General features: G+C 41.3%; 1 protein-coding gene and 1 pseudogene across 2 annotated transcripts in view; one reads left to right on the top strand and one right to left on the bottom strand.

Moving 5' to 3' along the window:
* LOC144693734 (SPRY domain-containing SOCS box protein 1-like) overlaps nucleotides 1-19477 on the top strand; it is a 229914-nt gene that overhangs the window by 44375 nt on the left and 166062 nt on the right. The window lies entirely within an intron of this gene.
* LOC144694067 (histone H2B type 1-H-like) lies at nucleotides 9167-17956 on the bottom strand (annotated as a pseudogene).

Genomic DNA, 19477 nt, shown 5'->3' with positions numbered 1-19477 from the left:
CTGGAGGTGTAAGGGCATAGCTTTGAGCTTTGTCTCAGTTCTGAGAACAGGAGGTAAGGAGAGGAATTTAGTTGTAGGAATTTGCTTTTAATTCTTAAGTTTTTCTCCATTACTGTTGCATGATTATAGTTGTGTCTGTGTATATCCCAGTCCTTTGTAGTTGTCTCTCTGGGTTGGTAGGAATATAGTGGGTCTGTCACTGCACAATGTCTATTGGAGGGAATGTGCAGCTGCAATCTCAGCCCATCCAAATATAACATGGCAGCTTTGGTAAGCTAACAACAGTTTTGCTCTCCTTTCATAACTTTTAAGAATTTTCTCAGCATTATGTTTTGATAGTTTATCTAGAAATTTGCAATTAGAGCAATGCCAACACCAAAAATAAATTAACTGTCCTAATTTGATATTGAAGCTAAAATGTTTTTGCATACATCTGTGCCAGAAAATTCTCCTCCTACTTGCCGACCATTGCTAGCTCTTTTGCGAGAATGTATTGTCAAACTTGGGGAAACAGAATTGCAAACAGAAAGATCTTTAGATTTCTAGGATGGTATAGAAATCTTAAGCCATAACTGCTCTTATTGTTAGGAACAAAAGCTTAACCTGTTCATATACCATTTCTGTGTTCATTATTTTAATGAAGATATTAAACTGTTTATTTTATTTTAATCTAATGCGAACAGTAGGATCTAGTGTATTTGTTTTATTCTTTCATGAGATGTGAAGGCCAGCATTTGTTGGCCATCCTAATTGCCCTTCAGAAGTTGGAGACAAGCTGCCTTCTTGAACTGCAGCATTCCATGAGGTGTAGGTACACCAGCAGTGCTGTTAGTTAGGAAGAGAGTTTCAGATTTTTGACCCAGCGACAGTAAAGGAACAGTGATGTAGTTCCAAGTCAGGATGGTTTGTTGCTTGGAGGGATGCTTGAAGCTGATGGTTCCATGAATCTGTTGCCCTTATGCTTCTCGGAGTAGAAGTCATGGGTTTGGAAGGTGCTGTTGAGAGTGAATGTTTAGGGTGGTGGATGGGGTTCCAATCAAGTGGACTGATTTGTCTTAGGTGGTGTTCAGCTTCCTGAATGTTGTTGGAGCTACACAATATCCAGGCAAGTGGAGAGTATTCCATCACACTCCTGACCTGTGCCTTGTAGATAGTGGACAAGCTATGGGGAGTCAGGAGGAGAGTTACTTACCACAGGATTCTCAGTTCCTTACCTGCTCTTGTAGGCAATATTTATATGTCTAGTGCAGTTAAGTTTCTGATAACCTTGAGGGTGTTGATTTAGTGGGATTCAGCTATAATAATGCTGTTGAATGTCAAATGCTCTCTTGTTGAAAATAGTAATTGCCTGGCACTGCTATGTGCGAATGTTATGTGCTACGCATCACCCCAAGCCTTGTCCAGGTCTTGCTGCATGTGGACATGAACCGCTTAAGTATTTGAGGAGTTACGAATGATACTGAATACTGTGCAGTCATAAGTGAACATCCCCAATTCTGACCTTATGTTGGAGGAAAGGTCATTGAAGGGAAGATCAAATGTTTCCTTAATGTAGAGGGCTGTCAGTCTCACCTCACCTCTTGAATTCTGCTCTTTTGTCCATGTTTGGACCAAGGCTGTAATGAGGTCTTGTGCCGAATAGCCCTGGCAGAACCCAAACTGAGCATCAATGAGCAGGCTATTGCTGCGTAAATGCCACTTGATAGCACTGTTGATGACATCTATCACTTTGCTGGTGATCGAGAGTAGACTGATGGGACAGTAATTGTTGGATTGGATTAGCCTTGCTTCCTGTGGGCAGAACATACCTGGGCAATTTTCCTCATTGCTGGGTAGATGCCAATGCTGTAGCTGTACTGCAACAGCTTGGCTAGGGGCGCGGCAAGTTCTGGAGCACAGGTCTTCAGTATCACTGTAAGGACTTTGTCAGAGCCCATAGCCTATGCTGTATCCAGTGCCTTCGACCATTTCTTAATATCACTTAGAGTGAATTGGCTGAAGACTGACAATTGTGATTCCGGGGACCTCAAGAGGAGGCCGAGACAGATCATCCACTTGGTTCCTCTGGCTGAAGATGGTTAGGGTTAGGGTTAGGTGGTATACAAAATAATTATTCTAAGTTGGTTGAGTAATTAAATTAAGTTAACTAAATAACTTAAGTAACAGTGGAAGAACAGGTGTTATGTTGCAGCTGTGGAATGTGGGTAGTTTTGTATGTCAAGGCAATCCATCTTGTGGGTGAGTACAGAACTAGGGGGGCACTGTTTTAAAATTAGGTGTTGCCCTTTTAGGACAGAGATGAGGACAAATATTTTCTCTGAGGTTTGGAACTCTCTGTTTCCAAAGGCGATAGAGGCAGGTCATTTAATATTTTTAAGGCAGAGATTCTTGTTAGGCAAAGAAATCAAAGGCTATCAGAGGCGGATGGGAATGTGGAATTAGAAACACAAACAGATCAGCCATGATCTTATTGAATAGCAGAGCAGGCTCGAGGAGCTGAATGGCCTATTTCTTTTGTTTCATATGTTTGTAAACGCTTCAGCCTTGTCTTTTGCACTGACTTGTTGGGCTCCTCCATCATTGAGGATGGGGATGTTTATGAAGTCTCCTTCTTTGGTTATTAATTTAATTGCCCACCACTGTTCCTAGATGGATGTGGCAGGACTGCAGAGCTTTGATCTGATCTGTTGGTTGTGAGATTGCTTAGCTCTGTGGCATGCTGCTGGAGGCAGAGTGCTAACACTCGAGGTAGGCCAACAGGCCCTCCTTGCACGCCTGGGTAGGAGTACAGCCAAAGACCACCCTGAGGAATCCCCCTCTCCACCTTTACACCAATATGGCAGCCTGGCTGTTTGTTGTGTTTTTTTTTATATTAAAGTTTTTAAAAAGTGGCTGAGAGGATGAATTCTTGTCAAGGCGCCCTCCCTGTTACTTACCTTATATTGCAGGAAGGTGCTCCTCCTGAAGGTGGAAGGCCTCGGATTGGCCCTCCAGCTTCGAAAGCCTGCCGACCACAGCTTAATTGGACAGGGGACCTGTCTCCATGCAAATTAAGGGCTCACCCATGTGAAAATCTTTAATCAATTTCCCAATGGAGGAGGATTCAGGGCCAGGAAACAGAACTGACTCCTTTTTCCCATTTTCAGTGGGAAAAATTCAGCCTCATATATTTAAAACTGCTGGGATTGATTGATTAGATCCTCTAATTCTTAGATTTGAGAAATAAATTTAAGGCGCGGTGATCCTAATGATTGTAGAGCTTCCCCTTTTTAAAAAAATATTCATTCATGTGATGTGAGCATCACTACAAGGCTATGGGGTTTATTGCCCATACTTAATTGCCCTTGAAAAGATGGTGGTGGGCTGCCTCCTTGAACCGCTTCAGCCTGTGTGGTGTAGGTACAGAGCCACTAGCCACAATGGTGTTTGGGAGGGAGTACCAGGATTTTGATCCAGTGTTTATCTTTCAGAGACTTGAGGAACCATCCTGTATTAGCACAGGAATAAAACCACCTTTGTGCAACACAATTACATCCCTTGTTTCTAGCATGTTCTTGTAGTTTGGCATCTGTAAAACATTTTAGTATAGGTGACTAATGGATTTTTATGAGGCAAGGATTTTTTTTTGGCCAGATTCTACAGTCCACATGTTGGGAAAATGAAAGATATTATTATTGTAAGTAGAATGGGTCTGAATCTAATGTTTCACAATTAAATTACATTTTGGGATGTTGACATGTCTCAGTGGAAATGCACTCTCTCTGAATCAGAAGGTTGTGAGTTCAAGTTGTTTGCTATAGAAACTTGGGAACATCATCTAGGCAAGCACTTCAGTGCTGTACTGAGGGGAGTGCTGCACTACTGGAGAAACTACCCGTTTTTCAGGTGAGATTTTAAATCAAGGCCTCGTCTTCCGTTTCGGGTGGATATTAGAGGCCCCATAGAAGAGCATGGGAGTTTTCCTGGTGTGCTAGCTAGCATTTACCGTTCAACCAACACCTAAGTTGGATGAGCTTGGATTTTACAGTATTAACACCTAGAGGCAATCAGCGATAATCATTTATTAATGCTAAAATGGACAACACTTCTAGTGCCCACATGAGTAGTTAAATGTAGAAATTGGAAGTTGCTGTCATTGGTACCTTGCTCCTCCGTAGGATGCACTGTTGCAGTCTTCACAGGTGGAAAAGTTAAGCCCAGTTCAATCAGGAAAACTTGACTTTTTAACAGCATAGTAGGTCACAATTACTGCTGCACAACCTCTCTGGTCCTGAAAAAAATCATTTTAAAAGTATGGAGTCTCATTCCTTCAGGAAAAAAATAAACATTAGTTTTTTTTAAGTGTGTTCTGATAGTTACAATTCTCCCTTAACCCCATGTACATACCCCAATATTTATGTTATTTTCTGCATAAGGATTTTTAATGCAATTTATATCCCTTTTTTAATTCTTGCATTGTTGTCTAATAATCTTGAATCTTTATTGGATTGTTGTTGTTGGATGCCACAGGTCCAAACCTCCATCCCTCCTGTAATGCTTTTCATTGGTATAATTAGACATAAATGAACACTGAACCAATGTGAAGCACCCTGGGATAAATTTCTATGTATAAGGTACTGTATAAATGTAAGTTGTTATGAATTTGCATTCAATTTTGTGATACAAGTTAGCAGAAACAAGTAGCAGTTCTGATATTGCAATTTTCAGTGTTAGGGGTTGAATGGGCATTATTCCCTATAATGTGTTATTAAATAATTGGTGGAGATCAATCAGCTCTTTTTTCGTATCAGTAAAAGTTAATCACGTTTGTTTATTCACATAGCAATTGCAATTGAATGATTACTTAGATATATTTAAACCACAGCTGCAGTTTGGATTGTATTCAGGCTAATGTTCCTAAGACAGTGGTTTCAGTCTTCCCAGTGTTTAGTTGGATGAAGCTTTTGCTCATCCAGTACTATATGTCAGAGAAGTAATATGACAAATTAGAGACAATGGAGGGATCAAGAAAAATGATTGTGAAGTAGACTGGATATCATCAGTGCACATGTGGGACATGCGCAAGTCATAAAGGCAGCATTCAAACCGCTCAAAGCTGACACCCAAAGACAAATCTGGAAGATGAAGGACACGTGGTGAGAAGAGAGAGCACAACAGATCCAACAATATGCTGACCATCATGACATGCAAAGTTTTTTGGAAGCCACAGGGCCATCAAATGGGCAAAATGCTCTTTGCTCACAGGATAGCGTTTCTCCTTTTTAAGGATGACAATTCCATCCGTCAACGCTGGAAAGAATATTTTCAACAACACCTCAACTGTGAATCCACAAGGGCAGCTGATACTCTTCAGGCTATCCCCCAGTATCCTGTGGTAGCATCCATGGGTGAACTAGCTGCAACACGCAATCAAATGGATGGCTGCAGCCCTGATGGTGTTGCAGCTGAGGTCTTCAAACCTGGTGGGCTTTTCCTCTCATCAAGACTGCATGCACTCATCCTACAGATTTAGGAGGAAAAAGAACTCTCCCGACTTCTGGTATGTGACAATTGTAACTATCTTCAAGAAGGGAGGTAAATCATGCTCTTGTCCACAGAAAGGAAAATCCTGACACGCATTTTCCTGAATCGCCTACTTCCTGCGGGTGAGGAAATCCTTTAGGCCTTTCACAGGAACCTCTGACGTGGTCTTTGCTGCCAGACCTGACCAAAGCATTTGGCTCATTAAATTGCGACGCTCAGTGTGTATTGTGTTCCAAAGGTTTGGGTGTTCAAGAAATTTCATGACAATCCTGTATCTGTTTCATAATGATATGACTGCAGCTGTCTTGAGTGCGAGAGCTGAAACAGTCGCTTTCAAAATCCAGACCAGTGTGAAGCAGGACTGTGTGATAGCCCTCATTTTATTTACAATCTAGCCGATGGTGGATATTCACCTCAACAAAGTCCAGATGCCCTTTGTTGTGAGTTTTAAATACTGTCTAGATGGAAAACTTTTTAACCTATGTGCTAAAATTAAACTGACCACCATTCACTTAGATGATCTATAATTTGTGGATGACTGCAGTGTCGTTGCCCACAATGCAACAGATTTGTAAGCCACTCTTGATCCCTTCAATTCTACATACAGCAAACTTGGCCTGTTCTTAAATGATGCCAAAACAAAACTTGTGTATCAACCCATACATGGCCGGCCAAATATTCCACCTCCCATATATGTTGAAAGGGAGACTCTGGAATATATTCAGCACTTCCCATACCTTGGCAGTTAGCTCTTTCAAAAGGCCACCATTGATGAGATCCCACACTGGATCAGCTGTGCCAGCTAAGCCTTCTATAAACTATGGCAGCGAGTGTTTGACAACAAAGACCTCCACAAACAACAACAAAAATCCTAGTGTACAGAGCAACAGTCGTCACCACACTCCTGTACGGCAGTAAGACTTGAACTGTGTATCAGCAACACATAAGAGCGCTGGAGAAATTCCATCACCAGTGCCTCCGCCACATCACCCGGATTCAATGGGAGGACTGTTGAACAAATGCTAACGTCCTTCTTGAAGCCAGTTCCACAAGAGTTCAGGCAAAACTCTGGGGAAATAACTCTGATGGACTGGACACTATGTCCAGATGGCTGAAAAGTGCCTCCCCTGTCAGTTCCTGTTTTCTCAAATCACCAGCGTTCATGGGAGGACAAAGAAAATGCTTCTCTCTGGAGCTCTCCTTGAAGCACAGCAGCATTAACAATCACTAGGAGGAACTTGCTACTGTTGTAATATGCCCTTAAGGGATTGCAGCATGCCATCACTAGAAGGGAGCTGCCATGTGATCCAGTCTTAGTTTCAGTTTGGCCTCTGAGCAGAAAACCACATACACAGCTCTGTTGACGATGCCTTGAGCTTTCTACCTTTTGTATCAATGTTCTCATGAGCTTAGTCTCAACAAATGAACCCACAATATGTTTCCCCAATACCTTATGTGTGATCGGTGTCTTTTATATCATTATAAGAACATGAGCTAGTGTTCAGGGGTGGTTAAACAGTGTGGCAGAAAGATTAAGTACAGGTACAACATAGTGAACAGCCTTAAGATTGTGCTACATGGCATGAGATGACCCTCGACGTTTTGGTCAGACTGCAACGAGTTTGAAGCTTCGGAGTGTGTTGAAATTGCAGCATGGTGACTGCACAGAAAAGCTTTGAAGACAGGTTGCAAAGATAGTGCTCAACTAAAGAGCTGGTAAGCAGATGGTCCCTTCTAGTGAGGTTGCAACACACAGCCTGTCAGTTCCACGAGTGGAACAGCACTTCGAGAGGACCAGCACTGGGTTAGCTCAGTTGGGAAAGGTGAGTGAGCGAGGTGTGGGCTGGATCGATAGTGGGAGAGGAAGAGCCAGACCAAAAAAAAACTGTCATAAAAATTGGGCCAGAGAAGTTTGTGATTATAATGAGTGGCTTCAGGAGTTGCTGAACAATAAGTTGAATAAAACAAGGTGGCAGGTCAAAGGGATATTGTCAAAATGTCCACAAGATTCCCCTGTTTGAATTGGTATGCATCCGACTGACTATTGGAATTCAAATGTTTATACAATGTACAGAGCTCTGGTTTCTTAATTCAGGTATGTCTGAACCAGACAAGCAAGCCATAAAAATTCACTTAGCAATTGGGAATGAAGGCCTACACAGGCTGAATATGTCAGGATTAAAAGCAGACGAGTTAAAGGATTCCCAAAAGATAAGGACAACATTTGAAGGCCGGTTCAAAATCAGGTTAGTCTTCCGTATTCATTTGACAACCGCCGACAGAAGCCATAGACCACTTCAACAGCAGATGCAGATTTTTCAAATGCAGAACTAACAGATAGAATTGTTGAGTTTGTGATCACATCCACTCCCATGAAAGGTTCCAGAAAGATCTGCTAGACAAGCCCAAAACCTAGAGCATCGATTGGTGCCTTTATATCATTATCAAAACATAGCCGCTACCAATTCTTCAAAATGGTGGACATCTTGTCCATCAAGCTGTGTCATGCTTTGAGTCCAAACACCTTAATGATAAGGCAGGGTAGCAGCAGAAAAGGAAAGAAAAGGATGCAAATCAAAGAAAAGGCACTCCAGACCCCACTATCTCGTTGGACATCCTGACCCATGTGCCCAAAGATTTGCATGTCAAGAATTTGCCTATTCCGTCACATGAAGACCCATAACAGAAAAGATGAACCTGGATAGACGTCATCCTCAAATCAAAGGACAGCCAACAATGACAGCATATGGAACCCGATGTATTTTTGAAAGATTACTTACTGTATTCACAATACTTTGATTCTGTACTTGAAATATTATATAAATGGGGAATTTTCTAAAGTTGTGCTTCCAGTTTTGACTGGAGGCAGACGTTCTGTTGTCTAAGCATTAAACATTTATTTGAAGATTATTTGAATTGGCAGGTTTTCTTTTGCAAAAAGTAAACTGTTACAAGTTTAAAAATCCATTTTTTTTATCCTTAAATAGTTGTGATGACTTTATTGGGAGATTAGGTAGGCTGTAAAGAATTACTGAACTTGACAAAATATGAGGAGTTGATGCTTCAATTCATCAACTGTACATGTGGCTTTTTACGTTTATTGGGCTTAATATCTAAAGTTCATCCTGTTGATGCAGTTTTACATTTAGCATATGCCATCCTAAATTGGCAGTGATGCCAACACCTCAAGGATGGCTTGTGTAAGAACAGTACATTTGTGGATGTTCTTTGAACTTGCAAATTTAATCAATGTCCTAACTATGTGGATGTGAATAAAGGAAGTATATTCTATTTCATTAGCACTGGGATCTGTGCTTTGTTGATGACTCCAAGAATTCACTGGATAATTTATCATTCACAGTAATTTGATTTCAATTTGTTAACTGAAAAGTGTTGATCACAATTCAAAGTCATTGTCATTTGACTGATTGGGCTCTGCTCTGTACCAGCAGTTAAGTAAATGATCATTGTGCACTAGGCTCTGACAAAAAGTCATCAACCTGAAATGCTAGCTTTACCTCCCTCTCTTTGCAGATATTGGCTGACCAGCTGAATGTTTTCAGTATGGTTGTCGTGATTTCAGTTTGCACTGTGATTGTGCATACATCTTCTGTCTATGCGTTTTTCGGTCCATTGTGGAGTTTTACTGGGAACTTTAGTACTTGGTCACCATCTTTGTCCCTTCTGACACAGCATTCTTGGCCAGTTCCCTGGGCAGCAGCAGACGCACAGCGGTCTGGATCTCCCTGGAGCTGATGGTGCTGCGCTTGTTGTAATGGGCCAGACAGGAAGCCTCACCCGCGATGCGCTGGAAAATATCGTTCACGAACGAGTTCATGATGCTCATGGCCTTGGAGGAGATGCCAGTGTCGGGATGAACCTGCTTCATCGCTTTGCAGATGTAGCTGGAGTAACTCTCCTTCCTCGACCTTCGCCGCATCTTCCCGTCCTTTGCTGATGGTTTCTTTAAGGCTTTCTTGGCTCCCTTCTTGGGAGCTGGTTTCTTCTAACCCATTATTATGTTTACAGGTGCATGTATTTTGCAATCAATGAACCTGACTGAATCGCTCCTGTGTTTGCTTCAGATTTTTTAGAGCTGATTTTAAAGCAGCTCCTCAAAAACCTCGATATTAACTCGATGCAAGGAGTATATAGGTTTGGGAAAGTGAAAGTCTTCAGTTTAAAACTATTATATAATTATTTGTGTTGCTAGGTCAAATGGTGAGGAATTGGCTAATAGCTAAAAGTAACTCAATAATGAGAATCTGCAGCACTCACTTTTTTTTGAAAAAAGAACACATTGCTGCTTTCAGCATATGCCTAAGAGGAATATAACCAATAAGCAGGTGGTATTATGCTATTCCCATTTAACCAAACACTTAGTGCAAACACTGTCTTCTGTAGCTGAGTTTCCTATGATTTGAGATTTGTAATTCAACAGGATTGCATCAATCTCTGGGCACTTTGTTTTAGTATGTTTGCTTATACCAACATTTATGTTGCAGCAAAGTGGAATGTCACTTATATGTTTTTGACCTATAGATTTTGTCGCTTTGAGCACGAATGTCTATGTCATTGCCCACGCAAATTAGATTTTAGAGGATGCAACACAAATCAGCTTTCTCAACCAAAGTGAAGCCAAGAGCAGCAATCGAATGTTGATGGCCAATCCTGTTCCTTAGGGGTCACTTTGTGTGACACCAAAGCTGCTCTGTAGGAGTCTCCAAACCAAGCAACAGATAAATTCATACAATTTTGTTTGCACAGTATGGAGAAAACAGGCACTTCACTTTAGGGGTAAACTTCACTTGTGTAAGACCAAATAACTTTGGCACAGGTTAGAAAAGCAATGCTTGGGGCACCCAAGAATATTAAGGGTACTGCTGGAGATTGACCAACTAAAGCTGCGCTACCAACAAGTGCAGAACACTAAGAAGCTGTCTGGTCTTGAGAATGTAGAGCAATCTGGAGCTGAGCAGTAAGTATCCTGTTCCCCAATTACGAGACTACTTCTCCAGTTTCCATAGCTGACTAGTGAGCCTGGCTCATCAAACATAGTCTCCTGAAATACTGAGCATCTGCCTGGCTCTAGTTCTAAATTACTGAATCTGACACAAACAGTTGATTCGGTTCCATCAATCTTAGCTGCCATTCTGAAGCGGCAAAAAAAGCTACACAGCTTTATCTACCACTACAAAGAATAAAAAAGAGCTCCTTACATGAGGAGTGCCTTCAATCCACTGACCACAGCAGTTCAAAAAGGCAGCTCATCACCAGGCAATAAATGTCAGCCTTGCCCGTGGGGCCCGATAAGACTGAACAAAAATAATGTAGGTTGAATGACGTTCAAACCACTAAATATGACCTGAAACATAATTTCCTTGATGCAGTAATACTTTAAAATATATTGCAGTGCATGCAAATAGGTATGGGAGAGGCTTACATAAAGGGAAAGGTGAAAAAAAAATGGAGAAAAGAGGATAGAAATGCAAACAGAGTTTGCAGTGAAACTGTAAAATACCAACAAATGTGTTGGGCCAGTCAATCCAATTAAGAGTCAGCTACCTTGGGGTGGGATTCAACTTGCATATTCGCCAGGTTTAGGATAAGCAAGTGTAAGTATTTCTTACACACTTATATCAACATTAGGATGGGTTACCAGGGAAATGCGAAAAAACAGACGAACTGCAAATGCACAGACCTCTTTTCCCTACCACCCTTGTGCTTTCTTATCACCAGTGACCACTTATGTTTAAAAAAAATGAACGGTATAACTAAGGTCTGCACTGACTACTTAGACCAAGGGGCTGTGTAGTGCCAAGGGGAAGGATAGGATGCAGCTTCTAAGCCTTGCATTGATGCTGCTTAGTAATAGGTAAAAGGCTAAAGATGCTGAGGTTGCAGTGAGAATTGGAAGGGGTTTCAGTAGTGAACTGCAGGGCGCTCAGGGTTAAAACTTGTGTACAGAATAATGACATGAGGCAAAGTGTCACCTAATCTCAGTTTGGTTTATTCAATGTAGAGGAGACTTTTTCATGTGCAGCAAATATGGTATACTGGGCCAAAGGAAGGAGGTAAGAATCACTTCCTTGCATGGGTCTTTGGACAATAAAGTATGAGAAAGTGAATGGACAGGCATTGCATCTCCTGCTTTAGGAAGCAGCTGGTAGGTCTGATTGGTGGACGAATGGACTTGTAGTTATGGAAAGAACATCCTTGTCCACTTGAAGACTGGTGGTAGGGAGGAGGAAGGGGCATCTTTAGTAAGGTCAGGTCATAGTTGGTGGAATATGACCTAACAAATGGAGTGAAAAGGGTGGAACTGGATGGTGACTTTTGATTTTCTGTGGGATGAAAACAGTCTCAGAAAAGGGGCTACACAAAGTAAAGGATCCAGCTGATCACTGAAGGAGAAATGTTTGTTAGCTAATGAGAAAGGACCATATTTCAGAAACTCTAGTGTGGAAAGTGCAGTCAGTGAACCAAATGCAATGGAGATGGAGGTTCAGAGAGACAGAGAGACCTTTACAGGAAGCTAGATGGAAAGTAGCATAACCAGACAGTTGAGTAAATTATTAGATTTTGAAGAAAGGAAGAATCAAAGCTCCAGTGAGGTGCAACCCCAGCAGGATTTGCACAAGTGTTTCACATATCCTGCAAACAGATGAGCATTGCTGAAATCCCAGTTGGTTTTCATAGTGACACCTATCATTTGAAGGAAATGAGTTTCTGGAGTTTGACTTTATTTTTAATAACCTCCAAAGAATGAGTTTTGCTAATTTAGTGTAATATTTATCTGGAAATCAATTGCACCTTCCACATACTTTTTTTCTTGCCTGCCATGTAGGAGCATTGTTTCATGACCTAATTGGAGAATTTATGGGGCTCATTGTCCTTTATTTTACTATTGCAAAAGCACTAGCTTGAATCTGTAGCATGCCATTAGTTTCTAATCTCTATTGTATGGCACATAAGTTTGTTTTGGAAGTCTTGGGCTGGGGAACAATTGTGTAATTTGTAGATATGTCCATTTTTAAGCATAGCTTCATCAATGACAGATCTGCAAGGTGTGCTTCTCGCTGAAATATATCAACCTGTTCTGAGACCTAAATTTTGGGGGAAAATATGGTGTTACAATTGGTTCTGTTTCAGGTGGGTGAGTTATTCATTGTATTGACTTTGTGCTCCCACTGGATAAAATCAATAATATGCAGTTGTTTTGATCTTTCTTGAACCTCTTCTTTTGTATTAACAACCCCTCTGCTCGTAATCTGTGTAAATAATTTAGAAAGAGAATATAAACTTGTATAAAATAGCTCGGTGCTATTTGCAATGATATAAGGTATTACCTTGATTTCAAATTCCCGTGTGATTCAACAGCACTTTATAAAATGTGCAATCAAATAGTCTAAGCATAAGTTGGGTGGGGGGTGGGGTGGAGGGGAAGGAAACTTCAAAAAAGGTTGAAATGATTTTAAAACTTTCAGTTAATTGCTCTGTCACAATTAGACTTCCGAACTCTGACTGAAACCCCTTTTGTGTTCAGACCTCCTTACAAAAAACTGATCTATGTTTAATGGATTTGTCAATAGCTCTCTCTTTACCCACTCTGTCTTTTTTTAAAAAATATGAACAATGAGAGAAATTGGAACATTAGTGAATAGCTCCATTAGCTACCTATTGAAACTTCAGAGCCAGCAAACCATTAAAAAAACTCTCCTAGCTGAGATTCTTGTTCTAATTGCCTCAGAGGAATTTCTTGGATTTCTGCTCAAGTTGAGGGTGACATGAAACATTTAGACCCTGTCTGTTGCACGCTGTTATTCTCCTTACAAGTTGTAGTGCATAGTTAGAAGAAATAAAAAGGAGCCAGAATCCAAATGGTCCAACATGTTGCATACTAGAGATATTCCACAGGGAACTCTTTGATTGCTAATAATGCTATTATTATTAGCAGAAATAGTTGTTGAGTTATGTTGTCAGCAAATCTACACAACATAATTAGCGTGCTTAGTGATGAACTTATTTTGGGCATTTCAGTCCAACGTAAAGCGGGTTTGATGGGAATTTTAGTTCTAGGTCAATAACTAACAAAAAATGGGAAACATACAGTCTGACTTGCACTGTAGAAGATTACAATATGTGGTCTCAGTTTATGGAATCTAACTGCATTACAACAGCTTATTTTCATTAATTTTCAAGCCATTGACCTTTTAAGGCATTCCTGACAGCTATACAGTTAAATTAGAATGTCAAATTGCTGCGTATGTAATGTTAGGACACTAATCAGATATATGTTGAAATTATTTCATTTCTTTTGCCCTTTATGAACATTTTATCCTTCATTAGTGAATCATAGGGGTCTACAGCATAGAAAAAAGCCCTTCGACCCACCGAGTCTGCACCGGTCAAACAAGCATCTAACTATTCTAATCCCATTTTCCAGCACTAGGCCCATAGCCTTGTATGCCATGGCATTGCAAGTGCACATCCAAATACTCCTTAAATGTTATGAGGGTTTCTGCCTCTACCGCCCTTTCAGGCAGTGAGTTCCAGATTCCCACCACCCTCTGGGTGAAAAAATTCTCATCCCCTCTAAACCTCCTGCCCTTTGCTTTAAATCTATGCCCCCTGGTTATTGATCCCTCCACCAAGAGAAAAAGTTCCTTCCTGTCTACCCTATCTATGCCCCTCATAATTTTATATACCTCAGTCACGTCCCCCCTTAATCTCCTCTGCTCCAGGGAAAATAACCCCAGTCTATCCAATCTCTCCTCATAACTAAAACTCTCCAGCCTAGGCAACATCCTGGTAAATTTCCTCTGCACTCTCTCTAGTGCAATCACATCCTTCCTATAATGTGGATTCCAGAACTGCACACAATACTCTAGCTGTGGCCTAACCAGCGTCTCATACAGTTCCAGCATAACCTCCCTGCTCTTATATTCTATGCCTCGGCTAATAAAGGCAAGTATCCCATATGCCTTCTTAACCACCTTATCTACCTGTCCCACTACCTTAAGGGACTAGTGGACATGCACACCAAGGTCCCTTTGATCCTCGGTATTTCCCAGGGTCCTAGCATTTATCGTGTATTCCCGTGCCTTGTTTGTCCTGCCCCAGTGCATCACCTCACACTTATCTGGATTAAATTCCATTTGCCACTGATTAGCCCATCTGACCAGCCCGTCTCTATCCCCCTGTAATCTAAGGCTATCCTCCTCACTGTTTACCACCATACCAGTTTTCGTGTCATCCGCGAACTCACTGATCAACCCTCCTACATTCAAGTCCAAATCGTTTATATGTACCACAAACAGCAAGAGACCCAACACCGATCCCTATGGAACCCCACTGGACGCAGGCATCCAGTCACAAAAACACCCCTCGACCATCACCCTCTGCTTCCTGCCACTCGGCCAATTCTGGATCCAATTTGTCAAATTGCCTTGGATCCCATGGACTCTTATCTTCATTATCAGTCTCCCATGCGGGACCTTATCAAAAGCCTTGCTGAAGTCCAAGTAAACTATGTAAAATGCATTGCCCTTATCTACACACCTGGTCACCTCTTTGAAACATTCAATCAAATTGGTCAGACATGACCTCCCCTTAACAAAACCATGCTGACTGTCCTTGATTAATCCCGGCCTCTCCAAGTGTAGATTAATTCTGTCCCTCAGAATTGCTTCCAATAGTTTCCCCGCCACTGAGGTTAGACTGACTGGCCTGTAGCTCCCTTCATGAATAACGGTACCTTTTACAGAGACAGCATTGCTCAGCCACAGCCACGTCCACCCCAGTAACTTATCCTTTTCCCTTCCAAATCATATACGATATGTATAAACTATATACAATCTCCGGTTTAAAGTGAGCCAGTCCCAGACTTTTAACAGTCTCTCGGATAGTCTCCCTCCAGCCTCTCACGAAAGCTGCATGGTTATGAAAATAATTAGTAAATTATCAACTAAATCAATTTATAGGTGTTAGTTAGGTTACTCTGAAGGAAAATAATGTCGCAAAAAATTAATACTTTAAAGGAGATATACTATTGCAAATTCATTAACATTCAAGAATAAGTAGCTTAAACTTTAAACTTTTTATCCCCTCACTACTGCAGTTTTGTTAGAGCCATGCCATATTATATGTTAGGCTATGAGGAACAAGTAGGATTTATAGATTTTTAACTGTCACTAGCTTTGATTTTTGCCATCAGTATGGTTGTTTATATTGCTGGGAAAGCTTAATCACAGCTATAACTGGTGACTTGGAAGTCTGAAAGTATGCTGTCATATTTCAAAATTCTTTGGCCGTTTCACCATGCAAGTGACTTGGGGCATGTGATTTTTGAATTTATTCTGTGCCAAGTGTGTATTTTGAGACTGCTCTGTGCTAACTTGTGCAGGCAGCATTCTGAGTAGTATTGATATTCCAAGTCCAGGATTAGGTTCTGAGGGATGCACTGAAGCTTGGGGCAGCCCTCAATGGCTCAATGGGGAAGGTTCACAGTTATGGGCCCCCCCACCTGTGGTACACCAAGAGGCTGGAACTCATGTTAAACTGCTCATTCTCTTTGCATCAGGAATTTTTAATGTAAATGTAGACATAATCTGCACTGTAAGTGGAATGAGGCACCCCAGAGTGCCACATACTCTATCTAATTAAATTGTGTCCAAAATTGCACTTTGTGAACAGCCACATTTGAATTGTACTGTAATGTATCTTTACAAAAGTTATGAATAATATATATTTTGGGGGAAAAAATGATATGGCAAAATGTGAAGTGGTTTCTTTCAGAGACATTATAATAGACGAGTCATTACCAATATCTGGTCATTCAGAAGGATACCATCGCACTCAATGTTGACAATTTTTTCTGAAACTCTCTTTTCATCTCTGCTTTCAGGTGGGCAGTGTTTACTAATCAGGACAGACACCAAAAAGTTATGTAATGGCAGACTACAAAAGGCTGATCAGGGAGTGTTTTTGTGTTAAGTAAAGGACCCACTGAAGTGGACTAGCATTTAAGTGTTATTTTTATTTTGCAATTAGCACGGTCAGAAGTTTTACTGATTTGTACCAAATGGTTCTCATCTCAATATTCTGCGCATTCTGCCTCATATGGAATAGAGAAATTTAGGAATTGAACCAAAAATATAACGTTACCATGATCCATTTTTTGGAGAAATTGAAAAAATCCTTTCGAGTTATTAACAGTCACAGATTGCAACTCTTTCGAGTACAATCACAGTTCTTGGTTTCCGGGAGTAGGACATGAACCCACGACCCTCTGATTCAAAGGCAAGTGTGCTATGAACTGAGCCACAGCTGACACCTCAAATTGAAACTCTTTCGAGTTATCAACAGTCACAGATTGCAATTCTTTTCGAGTACAATCACAGTTCTTGGTTTCCGGGAGTGGGACATGAACCCACAACCTTCTGATTCAAAGGCGAGGGTGAAAACAAAGGAGTTTTACCATTAACATCTCGGCATCCTGCTACTGCACTAATACATTTAGTATTATGTTTTGTACCTCAGAGATATGTACAGATGACACACACCACGTTCAGTGTGTGAACAGGATTTTATTACATAAAGCTTTTAAAATATCTACAGCTAACAGCTTGCTTATATTTTCCCTTTCTTTGTAACCACACCCACAAACTTGACTAACAACACAGAGCAGTCAACAGACACAATCAAATGCCAAACAATTGAACAAAACATCTTTTCCCCCATTGAAAAACTAAAAGACTTATTTTAAATTAAACCAGCATAAACAAAAATAAACATATGCACATTGAGGCATTTCTTAAAGTTTGGCATGTCAGTTTTCTTCAAGTACAGAAACAGTCTTTGAGATGTAAAGGTTGCTGCTAATGGCACTCATATCTACAAACTTGAGGTTATGGTTCTGCATGATCATCTCAATAAAGTGGATGACTAACATCATGGTCACTCATCGGAAAAGGAAATGTACCCTCATAATCACTCTCCTCAAAATACCGTGGTCTGCTCCTTATCAAGCGTCTCATGTTCCACCTTGTGCTGTCCTCCAGTAGATAAGCATTGTTACCGAGCAACAACTTGATCTGCTTTGGCCCTGATAGAGATGATGCAGATATGAACCCAATCTCCAACTTAAAATCATGATTTCTTTGTGCGTGTTTGTTTATCTAAGTAAGCTTTGGTTTTACCTTGTCACTTTGCAATTTCTTCTGCTTTCACTGTTGGGTGGTGGTGACAGCTTGAGAAAGATCAACGGCATCCAAAAGTTACAACCAGTCATAAGTTCGGCCAGTGTCTTTCCGGTCAGAGAATGTGGGATGGATTGGCATGTGAAGTAGGTTATGAATGGATTGCTTAATTTCTGCAACACGCTGTCTATTGCTGATTCTGCATTCATCTCCTCCCACATAGCAAGATTCATAGTCACATGAAATGGCCGCAATCACTTAATCTTCAGTGTCGCAAGTTGATTCGCTGTCATTAACACTGTCTGCAATAGTAGTACGGCTACGCATTTCAGCTACTCGGTTGCGTGAACCTGCAAGATACTCAACCTCAAGTTGTCCTGATGAAGACCATCTGACCATCTGTAGAAGTGTAGAGATTGACCATTCCTGACGTAGCTAACAATATAGTCAGTGCTTGGCGATCAGTGCCAAGAGTGAACTTCCGACTATAGAGATGCATGTGTCAATGTTCATTAGCATAGAAGCAGGCTAATGCTCCCCGATCTCTAGTAGAGTATTTGTGTTGTTTTCAATAATGGGTGTGATACATAAGTAATGGCTCATTTGCTTCCTTCAATGTACTGTGAGAGCACAGCTCCAATCGCATTTCCTGATACATCTGTTGTAACATACGTTTCTGCATGCATGCAAGGATTGGCAGAGATGCCGCCTTCACCTTTAATGAATTAAACATCGTTTGCTGTGCGATTGTCCATTCCCGTTGTGCAGCTTTCTGCAGTAGCTTCCGAAGAGGTACTGTGATCTCTGTGTTCTTAGAAATGAATTTGTGATAAAAGTTGTTAGTACCAAGGAATGATGCCAACTCCTTCACATTAGATGGGTCCAAAGCACATGAATGGCTTTGATATTTTCATGTATAGGATTTATTCCAGCTGCTGTCACCCTTAACCCTAGAACAGGCGTTCCCAAACTGTAAGTCGCGACCCCCAGTGAGGACATGGGATAAGATTTTGGACTTGCGAGCTCCAAGGCAGTGTGCCAGCTGTGGAACTCAGATTGAGCTTTGACAGCTGCGAGGCCCTTTTTAGTGTTTGTTTTTCCCTCTGTTGGTGGCCATGGCTTTATCACCTGCTCTCTGAGGCATGGATTGCTGCTAGAATCACAGCCTACAAAAAGGTGGCTCTTCACTTTTTTCAGAGCAAACCCAGCAGTATTAAACCCCGCTGCGATCAAATATATCACCCTTCCCCCAACCCCAGTGAACAATTCTGAACACCCCCCGCGTCCCTGGATAACCAATTCCCACCCCCCCCACCTCAACAACTCACTAACCCCCTTCCAACTCAATAACTCCCAAACCACCCCCTTCCCCCACAACCCCTGCTATGCTCAACAGTCTGCAATCCCCCCCACCTAATTTTCACCCTGAGGTCACATAAAGCATGAGGTATTAAAATGGGATCACATCGGGGAAAGTTTCAGGAAGCACGGCCCTAGAAAGTCAATTTTGGATGCTCGAATGTGCGTTTGTCCTTGCTGAGCATCAAATTGTGTTGTACAAGTTGAGTGAATAATGTCGTTGAGTAGGTTGGTTGTTTCTTCAGCATCTGACAAGACTGAGGAAGCTATCTTCTGGCATGAACAAAGTGCTGAACTTAATCCATAGGGCATTCTGCGGTACTGAAACTCACCTCCGTGAGTAACAAAAGCTGTACAATATTGCCTTTGCGCCACTAGTGGTATCTGAAGATAGC

Source organism: Cetorhinus maximus, chromosome 19 (genome assembly GCF_964194155.1).
Source record: "Cetorhinus maximus chromosome 19, sCetMax3.hap1.1, whole genome shotgun sequence".
NCBI classification, from domain to species: domain Eukaryota; kingdom Metazoa; phylum Chordata; class Chondrichthyes; order Lamniformes; family Cetorhinidae; genus Cetorhinus; species Cetorhinus maximus.
The sequence above is the reverse complement of the archived record's forward strand: the minus strand, read 5'-3'. Positions and strand labels throughout refer to the sequence as shown.